The sequence below is a fragment of the Zootermopsis nevadensis genome, unplaced genomic scaffold, assembly GCF_977971745.1.
Source record: "Zootermopsis nevadensis isolate Lab colony 2312 unplaced genomic scaffold, Znev_1.0 Znev_ptg000017l, whole genome shotgun sequence".
Lineage (NCBI taxonomy): Eukaryota > Metazoa > Arthropoda > Insecta > Blattodea > Termopsidae > Zootermopsis > Zootermopsis nevadensis.
The window spans coordinates 16,434,526-16,453,973 of record NW_028259149.1 but is presented as its reverse complement, the minus strand read 5'-3'; the positions used below and the strand labels follow the sequence as shown (position 1 = coordinate 16,453,973).

The 19,448-nt window shown below is 37.0% G+C and overlaps 1 protein-coding gene across 8 annotated transcripts in view; it reads right to left on the bottom strand.

Moving 5' to 3' along the window:
• Nucleotides 1-17,330, bottom strand: part of LOC110829481 (neuropeptide F receptor) — a 154,881-nt gene extending 137,551 nt beyond the window's left edge. For 4 of the 8 annotated variants that reach the window (XR_015535524.1, XR_015535525.1, XR_015535523.1 and 1 more), the window contains exon 1: nt 17,134-17,329. The gene's annotated coding sequence lies outside the window, so the exon portion shown is untranslated. Of the gene's footprint in view, nt 1-14,191; nt 14,567-15,523; nt 16,080-16,193; nt 16,913-17,133 lie in introns of those variants that run through there. The other 4 variants (XM_087350633.1, XM_087350631.1, XM_087350632.1 and 1 more) reach the window with 4 other exon arrangements.
• Nucleotides 17,331-19,448: the final 2,118 nt, after the last annotated feature.

The following is a 19,448-nucleotide window of genomic DNA, read 5'->3' as shown; positions in this document are numbered from 1 at the left end:
CAGACAAATAAACGAAACAAAAATAAAAATACGTAGAAAGAAAGAAAGGGAGACAAACGTCAAAGAGAGAGGTGGAGACAAGAAAGAAATAGAGAGTGAAAGGAAACAGAGAGGAAGGAAAGCAAAAGAGAACGAAAGATAGAACAAGACAGAATAAAATACTGGGAAACAATAAAACTAAAGAAAAATGTTCCACAAGAATACGAAACGTCTTGATCAGCCGAAAATCACGCCACGAGCTTTAGTTCCATTCTTACACTCGGAGAGAATATTTACGGTACACCATTTTCGAAGAGATCAAAATTTACGAAGAATCGAGCACTGCCCCGTCTGTGCCATAATTGACACGCAGTGCCATAATGATGATGAATGCTGGTGTGTAATTCAGTAGACCGACGCCATTATTGCTGACCTGTTGCATCAGAGAGAGACGACGACCCCGCCCTCTGAGGGCACGACACTGCTTCATTACTGAGGCTATCACCCCCGACGACGTGTTTATGGCGTCTGCTATTGTTCCAGAACATGAAATATGAGGAAAGATTTCCCTGAACCCACTTCAGGACACAGCACGCAGATAATTCCACCGACATATAGCTCGAGAAGTGTCCTTAATTGGTAGTAAATTAATAGTCTTAATTTAAACTCACCAATTTTATTAAGATAAATATTTTCAACACCGCTGACACAAAAGCCCCTGAACACCTCCCGCCTTGGTGTTATCTCCCCACCATGAACTTGGGGTTTTCAAAGAAACTGCTTTTCAAGAGGTAACTCTGCAAAATTTTGCATGCCTTTCTTATCCGGCGCAAGCCTGATTATTTTTAATTATGTTATAATTTTTTATAATTGATGTTTTTATTAAAAATATGGTTCGTCCATTCTTTGTTATTTATTAATGCTTTGATTTACTTACTAATTTGTTTGTGTTAAATTTTACTGTACTGTATAAAGCACAGAGTACTTTGATTTAAGCTACTTGTAATTTTTTTTTAAAGTAGGAAATCACGTTTCATAACCATGCCAAAGAAATAACTATCAGATTTTTGGAAATCAATCAGGACAACAGCAGTTTTGAAATTAGATAATAATAATAATTCAATAAATTCTTCATTATCAGTGCACTGCATCAACAGAATCGTGGCCGATTACAGATCTAGCAAATAAACAGAAATGAAGTGACTAAACATAGTACAACAAATTAACAATGATCAGATTATGAAAAATACAAATATTTTCACTGAAAAAAGAAATCACAAAAGATTGTCAGTAAAAGAAAAACGTACTTTGAACATAATTCAATGAGACAACGTTTTACTAAATACGCCAAATAATTATCAAAAGATATTTTTGGCAGCATAAGACAAGGTTTAAGTTAGAAATCAACAGTGAATAAAGAAACACTCTAAAATTCCTTGTAATCCTGGGGCCTCGGGTTCGATTCCCGGCGGTGCCCGAATTTATAACTTGTGTTGGGCAAGGCCGTGGTCTAGGCAACACGGAGTTTCCCCGGTTTCTCCGTGGCATTCACACACAGAAGAAGGCAATGGCAAACCACTTCTGGATCATCTGCCAAGAACGTATATGAACAGGTCCCAGTCCGAGAAAAGGATGGAAGGATCCTGTTCATATGGACCTGTCGTCAGGCAGAACACTAAATAAAATAATAAAGATGGTGTCACCTGGTGCATAAGGTATGAAAACTTAAGTGACCTTAAGCATTCACGTAACTAATGGATTTGAGAAAAAAACGATTGTAACACTGAGCTAAGTAACGTCTACCGCATGCACTCAGGCTTGCTGACGTCAGTATAAGTTAGTTTTTTAATGCAACGGAGACATATTCAAGTTCAGATTTTACTAAAGTAAAATACAGAATCAAAATACTGTCAAGAGATTAAAATTAAAACGTCATGGTATGAATTGGGACCCAGAAACTTGATAGCATGTGAAAATATGTAATCCCTACGATTATAAAAATAAAATTATAAATCATTATAAACTCCCACATATTTTATAGCTCCAGTGTCATTATTAAGGTATCCACAAAAATTATAAACAAAAACAGACGTGTTAGTTTTCATTTGTGGAAAGTGACTCTCCCTTTATTAAAGTTATGCTTGAAGATTTCTGTCTTCTGGGTTGTTGCGCTGTGTAGTCTGGTCGATGTTTACCAACGTTTCAGAGGTCATACTGCCTCCGTCATCAGGGCGATTAGTATGAAGATTTCTGTCTTCTGGGTTGTTGCGCTGTGTAGTCTGGTCGATGTTTACCAACGTTTCGGAGGTCACACTGCCTCCGTCATCAGGGCGATGATCGCCCTGATAACGGTGGCAGTATGACCTGTCATGACTTATTATGCTTCATTCGGTTAGCTATGCATCGGGCACGTATGGAATCGATATCTGGCTAAAATGAAGAACAGTACTGAGGAGTCATTATGGTCTGGAAAAGTTTTATTTCATTAGCAAAACAAACATAATTATAAAGTTAATAACTTTGCATGAAACATTAATAAAAGGATTAAATGGCAACGATCTCAAAACATACCTTGCGTGTCAATAGAAATTACTTTGAAAGGCTGTTGGTTACGTAACTTCAAAACAAATTTACGTAACCACCAGAGTCCATGTCATTAAGTTATGAAGAAGCATTGCGAGCGAAACAAGGTCAAAGCCACTGCCAAGATCAAAATATGTGGCATCAACTTGACACTGAAAGCAGCCTAAAGGAGTCTCAAATTCAAAACGTAAATAAACTCATATAATTGGGTAAACAACAGTAAAAGCATACTGAAAAGAATGCAGTTTAAACTTTAAATAACGAAAAATGTGATCATGTTTAACAAATGCAAATACTTTGCAAGAATTAATTGGAATAGAAATGGGTTTATAATTATTAACAAAGTTACAGCTGCTTGCTCCCTTGAAGGATAACATTTCTGCTGTGAAATATGAGGTTAAACACAAACTTATTAAGAAGAATAACTAATAACTAATCTTACAAGGTACAACAGATTTCGATGGCCGCGAATGTTATATAGCATTTTTAATACCAGGATCTGAAATTGAAGCTGAAGACAACAGATCCGAACAACGACTGGAGTGTACAAACGCCCTCAGGGAAAAGTTGTTATAAGCAAATTTAAAATGTCCGAAAACAGTCAAAGCAATTTTACAAGGTTCATCAGCTCCTAACTGCATCAACTCAACATCTTTCTTCCTAAATTTGGACACATTTCTAAAAAAAAATGCTTTGGAAGAGACTTCATGTTTTTGTCAATAGATTTGAGCCAAACACGTACTCAGACTTAATAGTCGCTTTCAGTAGTTTCTAATATGAAGAAATGTTATAGCATGGTCATTTTATGAATCGAAATTAATTTTATTTTTTAATTTATGTTAATTTGCCCGAAATCCAAAAATGATTCTTTTTATTTCTAATCAACCAAATAGGAACAAGTTTCGGTTACTGTAACACTCAGCCTATCAACGGAAGCAAATTTTTTTTTTCCCCAAATACAAAGTAATGCATTCATAATCGAACAAGTCGTTATATAATACCAAGCAATTACTAGCTGAATACATTTTAAAAATATTAATATGTTGTTTGAAATGTCGAATACGCATAACACAACAAATGATATACGTAGAATGATAATGACGCGGCTGAACAATACCATATTGAGCAGAATTTATAAAAAATTCTTCGAAGTTTAAAAAAATTAACGTCATGTAAGTCGACGCCGTTGTCGGAGTAATTACAGGCCTGTTTACCGAAACAAAGAAAACACATGAAGAACTAACGACCACAAGTTTCAGTTCAGCATAATAAAGACAATTTATGGATGGTAAACCACAATTTTAATTACAGTCAAGAATATTAAATTCAGCAAGAAAATGTATACGAAAGTTAATAATAATACTTTCTTGATTCTAAGAAACTGTTTTTCTTCGAAGTTAATCATGAATCTCATTTAGCCGAAATCATTCACAATTGTTTACTACCATGGTTTAATTAACCTACCAACATTACATTGAGGGTAAAACTCTTAAAGCCCAACTTTATATAATTTTTTCCGAAATACTTCTAACTGCAGTATTCTACTTAGCAAAGATGTAAGGAAAATCATCCCGTTGATGTACGTCTCTTGTACAATCTCTTTTGATTCTCTGTATTCTTAGTTTATTTGTGGTTTCCTTAATTGCGTGTCCCATGGATAGATGATAATGAAATAGGAACTGAGAAGAATACGAAACGGATACATTACAGGGTACGATCTCAAAATTGTCACAAGTCCCCTCATTAAAATCACAAAAAAGCTTAGAATAATTGTCAGTCAGCCCGAGACCTACCGAATACATTTTATCCAACCATGAATTTTTGTACGAAATTTGGCGTAGAACGTTTCAAAGCACGGTTAGAACATAAACTGCGTTTTGTAAAAAAAAAAAATAGACTGAAAGTCGTCGTGGCTAGTCGACGACGAAAGTTCTGGTACTCACGTGGAACACTTCATTACAGGGGACAATCTGACTGAGAGTACAGAACTGAGTATATGATATGATGATCGTTCCCACACATAAATGTTTTATGAATCAGAATGTAACATGTTCCCAATACGAATGAGCTTATGTAATTCTCTACACTTTCATGTCGGATTTAAGCTGTAAATTATTGCCACGGGATGAGATGAGAGCAGTCCCTCTGGACCACGGCTCCATTATGCGGAACCCGATTTATGACATCATTTGTGTCTGCCTGTTCCTACTACACTGCTCGGGACAATAGTTATATATTAGTAGCAAAAGTGGGCCAAGGAAACTTCCGAGCAAAGTGGAGCGAATATCATTATACGCATTACATAACATAGCCCAGTTTAAAAGGAAGATTTTTAGTGTCCATAAGACTTTACTCATCATCTTTGCTACTAATAGAAATATTATGATCACTAACTTTTAAATTTCAGATCCGTAACAATAATACGTAACCTGTGAAATCAAGGAATTTATCGTTATGCAATATAAACTTCCCGTTTAATTGTACCCAGGATAGGGGAAATAAGTAATGTTTATTATGGTGAAGAAGCTTGGAAAACAGCCAATCAGAAAATCAAGACAAGAGAATAATAATATTACGAGGGATCTTGGAGAAATAGGTTTCGAAAATAGTAGGTTTATGGAAGTGGCTGACAGATGGTCTCGGAATGTTGAATCCTCGGGCTGACTGAGATTTGCTATTCGGTTAATCTTAAGAAAACTGACCTTAGCAAAACGAGTATTTATTCTCTCACAAAAAAGAAATTATAAGAAGAACATGTTGAACTGTCAGTACACTCTTTATAATTACCCCATGTTATGGACGGAATGTATAAATATTTTGGTGTGAGTGCCTGTATTCATATCCAACAAAATATTAATTAATTTATTTAGTTTTTTTACACGCCATGAAATTGTTGGAAACATTTCAACTGAATCCTAAACTTTCCCACCGTGGTCAGTTTGCTGAAGATCTACTTAGCTTTGGTTAGATTTTAGTTTGAACATTCTTCCATCACATTAACTGTAAGTAATTAGTACTGAAATGGCACTAAACGTGCAGTCTTCTGCTACAAGAAATTCTTCAATTATATATAATCGCCTAAAACATAAATCATAAAATCACAATATTCCTAAATATGGCTTACATTTTCGTCATCAGGTAAAAGAGCCATTTCGCCCCCTTTTTGAGGTAGAATCAGACCTGGAGGTCTGAGGGAGAGGCCAAGCAAAATTGAGCTTATGAATAATTGGGATTGTTATGATTTATATTTTAGACGACGTACAAAGTCCAAAAGAACAGTTTTAAACATTAGACTGAGGTCTGTCTATACATATTTATTTATTTATTTAGTGTTCTGTCTGACGACAGGTCCATATGAACAGGATCCTTCCATCCTTTTCTCGGACTGGGACCTGTTCATATACGTTCTTGGCAGATGATCCAGAAGTGGTTTGCCATTGCCTTCTTCTGTGTGTGAATGGAGTAATTGTTGGGATGCCACGGAGGAAAACTCCGTGTTGCCTAGACCACGGCCTTGCCCAACACAAGTTATAAATTCGGGCACCGCCGGGAATCGAACCCGAGACCCCAGGATTACAAAGCCAGCGTTCTAACCGCTAGACCACCGTGGCGCCACTCTGAACAATATATAACATATACATTTCTGCAATCATTCTGTTAGTTTGGATCATGTTATATGTTCATAAATCCTTGACGCGTGTTACTTATCTTTCGTTAGATCGGTACAGAACTAATTATATCTACGTCCCTGGAGCTGGGTAAGAATGTTTCTTGAGAAACTGATAGTATCGTCTCTCAACTAGCCAATAAATTCTTCGTCTTTTATCTAAACCGAAGGACAAGTTCCGTGTCCACCAAAGCACGCCACTCGACAGAATGCTGAGACAGAATTACATCGTTCTCACACTCATGTCTCAGAGTAGCTTTAATAATTTGTATTATCATGCAAAGATTATTAGTTTAGGAGAACGTAGCGCCTCGACGGAGGCATTACAAACCGAAACAACACAGTCGATATATTCACCGGGGAGACAACCTCAAATCTCGGATATACTTGCTGTCTAACTATGTAATTCACGTATAAATACGCAGTCACCATGGAGACATTTGTCCCTTCGTTTAACTGCTTTGGAAACACTCTGTATATTTAAATCATACAGATAAAGACTAAACTCTGGGGAAATATGGGTTTAGATACCATGTTCATAAGATATTCCTATACATTACGGTTTTCAGAAATCACGAAAATTAATAACTATCAAAATGTATGACGTAAAACAGCGAAATAAAGCTTAAACCACAGTACATTCTGGTTTTCACATCACTTATTTCATACAAGGGGTGAGGGGATACGAGGATAAAATAATTCTGCATTGATACAGAAAACAATACTTCAGCAACCGATGTCATACCATCACAATTTCTTCGTTCTTAGACACAGGTCTCTTTTAGCGAGATTTAAACAAGGTTATATACTGCAACATAAAAATTCGCTGTTTACATGAATATCCCAGTATTTTGGGGATAGTTACATCAAGGAGGCATCAATGGGTTGTACATGTAGCTAGAAGGGAAAAAGGAGATATTTGGTGACGTATCTTTTTATACGGAGTAAACGTTCAACGCCTTAATTTTATCCTCACGCAGCCCCGCACAACAACCGTTACATAAACTTTCTTGAAAGCATCAGTCTTTATTTCTTTCTACAGTAATTGTTCTATATTCGTTAATTCCTTCCTTCCTTCCTTCCTTTATTTATTCCTTCTTATTTTCTCCTTCATCCGATGCATTATTTCATACTCTCATTTGTATATTCCATAATAACGCTTCTACAAACGCTGTACACGAACCAAGAACTGGCTCTTAGTTCGTTAATGCACGGCATACACTGCGGTAGAGCTATATTTACATAACAAGACCAGGAAAGGAGACTTTAGGAAGCTGTGTGGCACTGATCATCATCCTATACATTCGGAGCTGCTGACAGCGTCGTTAAACAATCTATAAACGTTTGTCCATTCTTAACTGTTAGTAGCGGCAGAGAAATGTTAATACATATTATGGCATTATGTGAAAACATGTAATATGTTAAGTTATCTGTGTGTGTTTAAGTTCTGCACCACGTAAAAGCATGAGGTCATGGATGTGAAACTCCACGCATTTGCGCCATTACACGAGGGTCAGTATTTAGGCTCGATAACATGTCTGGTTCTCAAACCATAAAAGTCTTTGATTGTAGAACAAGAAGATTCAGGACAAAATTATCCATGGGTATCATCTTAGGCCAGTTCAATCCAACTCATTCTCATAACCTCTCTTAACATAAATCTCCCACGATTTTCCAAGTGACTTCCAACTGTTCTAGACAGAGAGTAATTCATTGTGTTCTGAGATCCACAAACGTATTAATTCTACATCGAATAAGATAGAACTGCCCGAGTAGCAGAAGGAATTTATTATTTAAATATTCATAAGAAGGTTATTAAAACTAAATGCAGTAATTATCGACGAATATTATTGTTATCAACTATATATATATAATTATATCCAACATTCTATCAAAATTAATACCATACGTAGATAAAATTACTAGGGATCATCTGTGTTTATTTCGACGTAATCAATCAACTACTGATCTGATATTCTGCATTCGCCAAACACTGAAGAAGAAATATGAGTTTACAGGGACTGTACATCAGCTACGAGTATTTATAGACTTCAAGGAAGCCTTTGATTCAGTTATGAGGGAAGTATTATACAACATTCCTATTGAATTCGGTATGTTAATAAAACAAGATAGTCTAATTAAAATGTGTTAAAGTGAAACATATAGAAAAGTCCGGAAAGGAAAACATCTGTTAGTGCATTTCTTATTGAGAATGGTACGAATCATCGCGAAGATTTATCACCATTGTTTTTCAAAGTTGCTTTAGAAGGTTCAATAAAACAAGGACGGAGTAAATTGAACTGGAAACATCGGGTTATGTTCTATATTAATGATCGCAATTAGCAGCATGAGAGCATAAATATCATAAGGGGACAAGGAAATTCTCTTACGTGTCAATTAATAAGTTGGTCTAGAAGTGAAATCAGAAAAATCTAAATGTATGTTCATGTCTCGTCACCAGACTACAGGACAAAATCTGTATGTACAAGTAGCTAATAAACCTTCTGAAAATGCAGCAAGGTTAAAATAATTACAAACGGCGTTAAAAAATAAGCATTGCGTTAATTAGGGAATTAAAGAAAATCTAAATTAGAGGAATGCTTGCCTCCATACGCTATAGAATATCTTGTTTTTCCCCATATGCTATCCAAAAGCGTAAAAATTAAGGTTGGAGGATATAGATTGGATTCATCTGGCTTACGATAGTGTCCCGAGACTGACACTTGTAAGCAGGGTATGAAACTTCGGGGTTTTGTTGAAGGTGGGGAATTTCTTGATTAATTGAACGTGCTATTAATTTCTGAAGGTCTCTACTGTATGGAGTTAAGAGAGTTTATATTGAACCGACAAAATAAATTCATCCAAAAGCCATCATTTCATTCCACTAATAATAACTATCATCAAAGTCTGGTCGATGTTTACTAAAGTTTCGGAGGTCATACTGCCTCCGTCATCAGGGCGATGAAGATTTCTGTCTTCTGGGTTGTTGCGCTGTGTAGTCTGGTCGATGTCCACCAACGTTTCAGAGGTCATACTGCCTCCGTCATCAGGGCGACACAGCGCAACAACCCAGAAGACAGAAATCTTTATACTCACCGCTGTGATAACCTCAAACCTTACATAAATTATTTATCTCGGAAGTTTTGTAGTAAATTACTTAGGTAGGCAGTCGTTTAATGCTGTGCCTGAAGCCCAATTATGCATGTATTTTCATGAAGTATCACATGGCTTGTATAGCGGTGGTTGTGGATTACTACACCCTGTGTCCACAAAGGGGAGTCTCCTCATGAGAGCTTTGTAAACACCACAAGACAATCAGGAGCCCGCCATTATCACACGCCTTAAAACTACTGCCCGATAACGTTCAGTTATACAGTCCGCTGAAAAAGTCATGTCCGAACATTTAAAATTCTCATTCTACGAGGTATCTCGCGTAAAGGCACTGACCAGTCTGTGAGAGGCGTCTGATGACAAAAGATCTCTAAAGGAAAGATTGGAAATATGAACTCTTTGTGGAGTACACCGACATTCCAAACGCATTCTTCGCGTTATAACACTCAGGTTTTCGTCGTTCTGATGTGATCCTTTGTCATTCCTACAAAACAATGTGCCTCAAAAGTAACAACGCACAATGGCCGTAGGTGCATTAATGTGATCCAAGGTGATCATTACGTAACCATACGGTCCATCAATGAACACTCGGCTTGCGGGTTGCCTACCTCATAAGAAATACGCGAAAGGACAGACATGGACGGTCACGCTAGAGCGTGAAGAACGCCTAAATGCCTGCAACCTGTAAGGAGTTAAACGTAAACCGATTCAAGGAATACTACAAAGTGCTTGTGAGACAAGCTGTTGATTTCACGTGATGTGCACTCCTTTATATAATTCACTCTTATTAAATATGTTATCTTTTTTCTACCATACATCACCATAAAATTTCAATCATTAATACAACATATTTATACTATTAAAAAAATTAATTAATAGTCTGTGTTTCTATAAACTTCTTGTCTGTTTTGAACGTCTTGTATACTTTATCCTACTTGCTACTGTGGTTATCTCTCATTAATTCTTGTACGCCATTATGTTCTTTCCAACCCTTATTTCAATATACCGGGTTTGATATTCCTTTCGACGTATTACCTTCTGTCTTGTACCTATCACGTCTAACTTTGAAATATATGTGGCTATTTAATATTATAAATTATATTAGTAGATATGGGGTGAGGTGTGTGAATGATAAATTGAAAATACAGTAATGTTGAACAAACCTTTGTAAACTTTGTGCAAATAGCGCATACATAAATTATCTGGACATGCGTGGTTGACTAGACGTGACATTCAATTACGGACGACATGATGATGCCATACTGTGAGATACGCTACTCACTAGCCTGTCTTCAACAACGTGAATCCTGTGGACACATTATCAACCTGTTTGTTCATAAAACCGCGATACAGTCATAAGAACATATGTAAGCGATGTTTGCACAGAGAGTAAACAGTACACATAATGAGCGGGCCATGGCCACAACCTGTCCTCTATTTCATCTATAAAACTATTAAAGTGAATTTTGGCGCTTTGATAAACTCTAAAAAATCCTCGAGAGATTTTAATTTCGATTCACATACGCCAAATATTTTAGAAACATGGTAAAAAAGTCAGAATTTCATTCATGAAGAATTTAAGAGGAGCTTAATTTAAATAAATTATTACTATAGCCATATTATTAACTTATTATGTTTAATTTTTCCCATTTTATAACTGAAATCGTAAAAGTTAAAATTCCTGAAATTATTATTATTAACAGTAGGTGTGAAACATAGGCTCTCGCAAAGTGGAAAAAGGCAGGCTGAGTAAATTTGTTGACACAAATATTTGTAGCAATGACGGCAAACGAATAGGAGGCTGATAAAATTTCATAATTAGAAGGTCCAGGTGAAGAATTGTATTCCGAAAACTTGAAGCATAATGGAAACTTGGAAGGCCCGAGTGTACGTGGGAAAATGAATCTTTGGATTTAGTAAAAGACGAGGAATTACTTCACCAGTTGAGCGAATATCATTTTCTTAAAAATAAATTTTCAATTTCTTCACAAACAGCTCATCGTACAAAAAAAGCTGTAGGCCTACGTACCTCTCATTAGAATCTAGATATTCCATCAAAATTATTTTCTATTAACAAATATTTAAAAATAGAAAAAGGAAAGTAATATTTGACTCTGCGTAATATTGCGTCTGAAATTAATTTTTATCTTCGAAGAACGCGTTAGGAAAATATTTGTTGTACCATACCCGATGACATATGATGACGTTTTAATGACATTTTTATGTTAAATCTGAGTTTTACGTTAAGTGTCGTTAAAAGTTGAAAGCAAACATTTAAATAACATTTTCCCACAAACAACTATTTCAATTAGGTATCGTACTGACAGGTACGTAGATGACTTCCAAATTACGTGAACATTTCTTGGATCGAGTTGTAAAAGTCTTATCGAACAGTGCGCACATAAAAATAAACAACCGCTCACACACTACACTTAAGAGAAAGCCTTTCTGCCTCCGTCCGATGCTTGTCGGTCTGATAGATAACTTGAGGCGTGCAAATGTTCCTTTGCGTGGCTTTGGGGTCCATTGCTACAGCGCAATCCGATACCTCGATCTTCAAAAAGTGATGGTGTCGTGTAACGCGCGATGTTTCAAGTCTCCAGCCAGACACTCATTCAAGTGTCCGTATACAGTGAACCGAACCGAGCGTTTACTGGATCTGTATGTACCAGATACAGTGTCCAAATGTCGGTTTATTTTCCAAAGAAACTGTTTTTATTTTTAAAGAATCTTTTTCTGTTTGTTATATTTATTAACATCGGACTTTAATTGTTTAAAAAGCAGCTCATGCGACTACGTACGTGCCGACATAAGATAAGGAAAGTAGGAAGAGAGAAAGATTAAGACAGAAAGAAAAACCAAAAAGGGAAAATAGATAAAAGGAGAAAAAGACAAAGAAATAAGGATAATGGAACGGAAACAAGATAGAAATGCATTTAGGTACCAGAAAGAAGGAAAGAAACGCAGAAAGGAGAAAGAAAGAAAGAAAGAAAGAAAGAAGCATAAATAAAAAGAAAATATAAAGAAATTAAAAGGAAGCATGAAAGAAATCATAAAGAAAGGAGGATGAAAAAGAAATACGTGAAAGTACGAATATATTCCTCCGAATTTTACAAACACAATGAAAGAAGACTTTGAAAAAGACGAGATAAAAAAGAATGGATCTGAAATTGGAAACATCATTCAGGGGGGGATAGGGCAAATAGTTATTTTCATTTTTAAAATCATCGCCAGCTGCAGCGCCTCTACCGGCGACCACGTAGGTCTTCCTTTATTTCAACTTTGCACTCGCTCGGCCGTTGGCTGAAGATTCCTGTCTTCTGTAGTCTGGTAGATTTTCCACCAGGGCGATGAACGCCAGAAGACAGCAATCTTCAGACTCGCAGTTGTGGAAAAACTAAAATCCTACAAGGGGTTAGTTGTTACGACAAGCGAAGGATTAATCGCCACCTGCCCAGTTATTTATTATATTTGCTAATGATTTTATACAGGCAACAAATAAGTGATTCTTTCAGACACGAAAACGAACAGACAAACAAACAAACAGGGCAGCGGCGAAAGGAGTTTTGGTTAAACTAATCTACGGAAAGTTTCAGCAAAGATATTCGGTAAATTTTAAATCGTTGACTGTGTTTTATTAAGTTTCATAAAGTTTTTATATTTGTGTAAATAAACAGGTAGTATTATGCAACGCCTTTTTCGTGTTACATTTTTTCAAACGATTCACTTGTTACAGAACCACGTCACGTGTTCTCCGATGCAGAACGATCTAAAACCTTGAGCAACAGGCTATATACTCCCTGCATCCAAATTTTACTATTGGCGGACGAGAAAAGACGTCATAAATCAAGTTTATCAGTGTGATGTCAAAAATGTGATCATTTTTAGCTAGTTGGTCCGAAAAACAACGTACTTCTTCAATCCTTACACGGAAAATCAAATTATCCACCTCCAGCCCACAAATTTCGAGTCTGGCTCCATCAAGAACGATGTTGAGATTTTTTTTTTTTTTTTTTTTTTTTTTTTTACTAATTTAAGTGATGTTATTAGTTAAGTACATGAATCATTCAGCGGCTTGTTTTCCTAAGATACGAAACCAGACTCCCGAAAGGTTAAAACAGATTAAATATTCAGGTCACATAAACCGACCACGGTTCGCAACCGAGGCTGTTAGAAATTTCCGCTCGGGTTGGTTTCGTTCGCCTTATACCCCAGTATAAAGTTTAGATTTTGGATTCTTTCCGAATTATGAATTGCCAACCCACATCCTCCTGCTGTAACAAATTTTCGCCAGCCAATGAGAGATAGTTGTTCAGTCTAGAAGAGGTGTAACTCTCAGTCTCAATCAGAGCTCACCAATTTGAAATTTTTTCGTCTTGCAAAAAGAAACTCGTCTTTAAGAGTGCGTCACTCAACAACACTCTTGAGTCAATTTAGTGTACTACAACCATACGAAGTTAGAAAGAAATGGTGTAGCTGTCTGGGTAATTTTACCAACAGAAACATCAACAAGGTTGGTTTTAATTATTTTCCTTAACGCACACGAAAATAAATATTATAAATGAAGCTTAATATGTAATAATAAACAGTACGAACGTTGACAGAGCTGTACGTTAACAAATGAACAGAAACAAAGAATGATGAAATGGCGTTTAACAGCTGATCAAATTCTCACGCTATTTCCACAGTGTGAAATATTGCCTACATTGCAGGAACGTATTTTAATTCAGAATATGACGACACAAAACGAGAAAAATTGCATTACCGAACTAAATTTTGCAGTCTGCTACCTAAGTAAACGGGAAAGTTCTTTGTCATGAGAATAAACAAGTTAAAGTTGGTCGTACTTACCAGCGAAGAGCAGTCCAACACGTTCACTTCAAGGCATATGCATAGAAGATGTTTTTGAGTTCATTCAAAAGCACATAATCCACCTTCGCGCACACGATATAATATTAAAGTTGATTAAAATTCACGACGCGTTTAGATTTGTCACATTCAACTGAATAACTTGTTTGCAACACTCATTTTCGTAATATCTTTACAAAGTCACTACACTTTCTTGATTAGAATTCGTCACGTGGATTTTCTTCATTAGCATAATCATCCATTTCGACAAAACAGAGACCAATAACGTATTGCAGGGGTCAGCAAACCTGCGGCCTGGTGCCGGTTGTGGCCCTCGCAACATTTATAAGCGGCCCGTCACACGATTTCGAAATTTACCTTTATATAAGTGCAAACATTTTTTAAAAAATATTTTAATGAAAGTAATAAAGTTCTTCAGATGCACATCTACAACGTAAATTTCCTTTATTGACCAAAGGTAGCCTACATTTACGTGTTCTTCAAACAATATGACATTTAATAATAAAAAATTACTCTCGTTTTATAAAAACAATTACTCGAAATCAAAAAATATCCAAAATCTAAAACAACCGTATTTAAAAATAATCTCATTTATATGGGGAAATATATATATCTTTATTTATAGCGAACTCTAAGTTAGAGAAACAATTCCCCTTACTGTCCATCACATTACTTTTAAATTTCTACCCCCCGACGAGTATACAGATGGACATTGCGGCCTAAGCTTACAAAATTGGTGTCGAACCCTGGTCTATTATGTCTTCATTAAAATCTCCTTCAGTCAATCCATCCTTTTCCTCCTTTATTTCTAAATCTTAATTTAATACTCTCTTTGAGACAAGATTTTATAGAATTCTTTCAACATGCTTGCCTCATTCATTCCTACAGTCTAAATTTCTGTCTTCATTAATTTCTAATATCTTCACGTCTCTTTTAACCTTTGAATGTGAAACACGTGCCACTATACACTTAAAAATTTTGTAAACGATACAACAGGAATAAAGTGTGTAATAAGTTGCTTAATATAAAGGAATATTTAGCTTATAAGAGAATAAAACGTACCAACATTAGATATTTCAAAAATTATATAAAATACATGTTCAAAATGAAGTTTAATTAGTAGAATAAAATTAACAAGGTAAATTATTGAATAATTTTTTTTTTTGGATGTTATCCATCGTCTAATAAGATAATAAAATTTAACGACGTTTCGGAGATGGGACTCAATCTCCGTCTTATTCTGGACTAAAAGACCGTATATTCTTCGTGGATTTTCCTGTGTCTCTCCAATCAAGTTATGAGATATTATTCTACCTTAAAACAGGCCACCATCCTTAAATTCCACGTCTTCATTAGTTCATCATTTTTCCAAAGTCGCTCCATGTTCACTAACATATCATATGTGGGCTGGAAAATTAGTCCATTAGCGGCCTACCTCCACAGAGAACGAATCTCACCCACGAATGCTACGTAATCCAAAAATCTCGTTAAAAAAATAAATTATAATCCAATACGCCAACCGAGATGAGAACCCACTATCTTCATAATACGATGAAGGAATACTGTCAAGATCATTTCGATGATCACTTCAAAATCAATAAACTAAACTTGTCCGGCAAAGAATATCAAAATAGTACGGAATGAGTACTTGTTTATGAAATACAGCCGTTCTGTACAACCCAAAGTAACTTCAATGAACTTCAAAATAGTTTCTCCATCTGACCAAGTAGCCCATACTGTGGTCAGAGGTCAGAGAACTTCACATGAAGCACAGCAAAGCCTATTACAAGATCTTCGAGTACTCTGACCTTCCGATGGCGTTCTACACGCCACATCTCCAAAGTCACTGTTGCACTGACATCCGAAGACACTGTTGAGTAACAAAGCGTTCAAATCAACGGCCTCAGTTCCCAGGACTACACAAAAATGACCTTGGTTGTGAGGGTTGCCTATCTCCTAGGAAAACCACGATAGACATACGTACCGTCCACCGACCAGTAGAAAATCCCTGCTAGGAATTCTAAATACGAGCATGGCCAAGATTTCGCGGCGAGTGACGACCAATCCTACAAGCATTCGTTCCACAACCACTGAACAGACAACAGGCTTTCATGTGTTCTAATGGGAATAGCTTTAAGATTTAATCTAGAACACATTAGAGGTGCACTCACTCACTACAAACTACAAACTACTCTTTACTGTTTGATGTTTTCAGTCTGTGTGTAGTAATGTAACTCTGTGGCGTGTCACACTTCAACCAATAGCAGCCCTCTAGTCCACCTGGCAGTAAACATTCCCCCTGCACCGCACCAGAAACGACTGCCCCTTGCAGGGATTTTGTCACGGCCAGTGGACAGCCCCATAATATATTCATTTCTCACGCTAAATCGTGTAGAATACCTAAAAATATAGATTATGAAAATAAAATGGGAGGTCCAGAGTGGATACCACTTCCTCAAATTAGAGCATAACTGCGGGGGTTTTTTTCCGAAGACAGTGGGCAGCTAAGTTATCAACTCTGCAGAAACAACAATGCAGCGTACAGTTACTAGCTAAATCAATTGGTTGGCTGGCCGATTTCTTATTTACTTAGCCACTGACCAAAGTTAATATAACTGAAAATGTTCCTACTCCACACAGTACGAACGTGTTCAGCTTGTAATATATTCTAGTTTTCAAAAACCCAATTCAACCTCATCAAAACGCAACACAATCCTACCAAACCTTTCCTGCTTTAACAGATACACTAAAAGATTAGCTCACCGTAAGCATTAAAACCTAGGTTTAAAAAAATGTATTTCTTTACATAACGTAACATACTAGAATCCCGTCCCGTCCAGACCATGTAAACACACTGTAAATATAAATTCCTCCCTCTATAAATACATTATAGAGCGTAAAGACAACTCATTCTGTTAACTAACCTGTAACGAATTCCATTGCAACGCATTTAATTAGTAACACCAGACGCACTCACATCGAAAACCAGACATCACACGGAGTATGAGAAAACTGACAAAACGTATTTCTGTACAGTTGTTGTTTTTTGCACAACTCGACGCAAAAAAAAACCTGTTTCGTCTATCCTGCCCCCTCTCTAGAATCAGAGCCACTGCTCGCATGCCAGCAGTCTGAACACGTCATCGATATCCGAGTCTATTCAGTTTACCAACATAAATTTCTATCTCGAAAAATTTCCCTTTTTCTATCGCCAAGCAAAATTGTTACCAAACAGATGATATTCTTAATAGATAATTAACAGATTCGCAGTTAAATTGAGGAACGCCCAGTAGTAAGTATTCTGAATAATTTTATCATGGAATCTGTTGTTGATCTGTGTGCAACATATGAAAATGCAAATCTGTGCGTGTGCTTCGCTTATAAGAACTATTCATACACAGTTTATATCTGAAAAAAAAAGTGACAAGGAAATTCATGTTACGAAGCAATATTTTGAACGCTGTGCCCAATTCGTCATCCCTTATTGATAGAATAACAGAATATTGGATCGCAACCGATTCTCTGTTGTTGTTGTTTTTTTTACTTTCATTATGTAACCAACCATTAAAATGTTAAATCAGTGATGTTACCAATATGATTCTTCATAAGTATGTTTGCGACTAATTTAATTTCTGAAATTTGATTCAGTAAAGAATGTAAAATAACAAACATGCTTTTTAGACATGAACAATTAAGGTTAGAATTTGAGTTTTCAAAATATGGTCCAACCTTTGTTACGGCGAAAATAACTACTTATTTAGACTCAACAATCTAACTATCTAGATGGCTTATCGAACCCGAAGGTTCATCACCGAATTAACCAAAGCCCTCCACTGGACCCTGTCCTGGGCCAACAAAATCCAGTTTCCTTCGACTCCTATCTCCCATAGATCCCGCCTGAGATTATCCTCCCATCTACGTCTAGGTCTCCCCAGAGGTCTCTTCCCCTCAGGCTTCCGAAATAGTTGACCCAACCAACCAGATGGCTTACGGAACCCGAAGGTTCATCACCGAATTAACCAAAGCCCTCCACTGGACCCTGTCCTGGGCCAACAAAATCCAGTCTCCTTCAACTCCTGTCTCCCATAGACCCAGTCTGACATTATCCTCCCATATACGTCTAGGTCTCCCCAGCGGTCTCTTCCCCTCAGGCTTCCCAACCAATACCTGGTGCATACCTCTTGTCCCATCCATGCGCGCTACATGCCCAGCCCATCTCATTCTTCTCGACTTAATCACCCTCACAATATTGGGGGAGGAGTACAGATTTTTAAGCTCGTCATTGTGCAGTTTTCTCCACGCCCCATCGTCTTCTCTCCTAGGCCCAAATATCCTCCTCCACACCCTGTTCTCAAACACCTGCAATCTGTGTTCCTCCCTCTGAGTGAGAGACCATGTTTCGCACTCATACAAAACAACAGGCAAGATTATTGTTTCGTATATTTTAATCTTCAGGTTCTTATAAATCGGACGGGAAGACAAAATCTTAATCTACAAAAGGAAAAAAACAAGCTGAACGAAAAATCATTGTGGCACTCTTTAGAGCGTCGACCAGGAGACGAAAATTGGAGCAGAGTAATGTCTATTGGGCATTGCATACAGTATCAGTAGTAAATAAATATATTTCTTTATCCTTAACGACGAATCAGTGGTGGGCATATACGAGTGCTGTCATTCCAAGGAAGACTCCTTTCGTCGACGTCGTAGCCTCCTTCTTCTCCTTCTTCTCATACGATGTCTGCCATCTTGCACTGCATTCTACGGTCCTTTTCCACCAGTATTTCTGCTCCATTCTTACGTCGCACTCGTGTTTGGTAATTCTGGTGTTAATTGGACTTCCCGTCTCTTTATAGATTTCTCTCGTACATTCGCCTGAGATGCTGTGTGTGCAGTTCTTTGTTCACTGAGTTCCATTCTTTGGTTTAGTCTTTGTGAGTACGCTCCGTAGAGCAGGCATTTCTGTGTTCTGAATCCTGTACCATTCAGCAACTTTCCCCCCCCCCCCCCCCCCCCCCAACAAGCCCCAGATACGCGTTTCTACCAGACCACTTCGTGTGGTTTCCTGAGTGGTGAGGTTTTGTCTGAGGACTTGTGCATTTCGATTTGTGTCTATTTCTTAATATATCGATGTTAACGCTGCGTCTTCCTTTACCAAGAGCCCTTCGTTACGCGTGTTACTCTGTTCTGTAGGAACCTGACTTAATATTCTTTCCCTAATACTCCCTGAAACTTAGTCTGA